We start from the raw sequence: 1,185 nt of genomic DNA, 5'->3' as shown, positions 1-1,185 counted from the left end.
CTTGAAAATCTACTTTCAACTAGACTCAAACTACAAATCTAGTTATGAGACCTATATGTTGTATCTATTAACAGACCCTGAAAAGCATTAACCCACTTACTTCTTAGTAAAGTGTGGGAGATGTTACGAGGAAACTGACACACAGAGAAATGAAGGAAGGGATCACCGATTTGAGATTGGGTATTATTCTCTGGTGTCTGTGTTCTGACCACTACACTAGTGTCTCCTGGAAGTTAGGGACGTGATTCAAGATTGGAAAACCGCAATGGAAAGTCCGGCTCAGGAGACAATCAGCAGGCCAGGTGTTGGAAGAGCTGACTGTGGGCACGGCCTAGAGGCTGACTGTGGGGGAGTAAAAATTGCTATGGAATTTCCAGATCCCAGGGTATGGGCTCTTTGAAAAGCATTTCTGAGGTAACACTGCCATCTGGTGGTAAGACAATTGATAGCAATTCCTCTCCAAGCAAATCTAGTGTGGAAGAGCCTGTGGGCAAGGTATAGCAAATCAGCAGGGAAGTTATTTTTTTTGCTCTAAAAGAGGTCTAAAAAACCCTAGAAGACAGACAAATCCCACTGCCCTGGTCCGCAGAATTGCCTGCAATTTCCACATGTCACTGAACGGTGGCTGCAGGCTAGAGTCAAATCCCAACTCTGCTCACTATGGATAACAGGGCAAGTTAAATAGCCTCATTTTCTCTTCTGAAAAAATGGGGAAAATAACATCTTTCCGTATGACTGTGGTGAGGATCAAGTGAAATAATGCAGGCGACACGTCAAGCACATTGTAAGCACTGAAATGTTCATTGTTGTTACGGTACTAAGGAGATGTGACAAGGAGATGGGGACTGGCCCAAAGGGAAGGACCTGGACAATTATTAATTGGACTTAATTACTGACCTTCAGTAAACCTCCCCAACCAAGCCTTTCCTTTACAACACAGAGGCTTTTGTAATTCTCCACCTGAAATCACCCGCTCCCTTTTCTGAACCATCTTTGATGAATTGGGAACATACATGGCTTGGGAGCAAATAGGCAACTATTTTATTTTGCAGTCTAATTTTGTAATGAAATCACTTAAATTGGAAGAGACCTTGCAAAGCCCCCAGAGTTCATTTCAAAATTAACCTTGGTCTGGCCTAGTTGCTCATTTACTTCCAAGCTGGAAGATTAACTTGTAGCCTTGAA

Source organism: Panthera pardus, unplaced genomic scaffold (genome assembly GCF_024362965.1).
Source record: "Panthera pardus isolate Hobbes unplaced genomic scaffold, ASM2436296v1 HiC_scaffold_11, whole genome shotgun sequence".
Taxonomy (NCBI): Eukaryota; Metazoa; Chordata; class Mammalia; order Carnivora; family Felidae; genus Panthera; species Panthera pardus.
The sequence above is the reverse complement of the archived record's forward strand: the minus strand, read 5'-3'. Positions refer to the sequence as shown.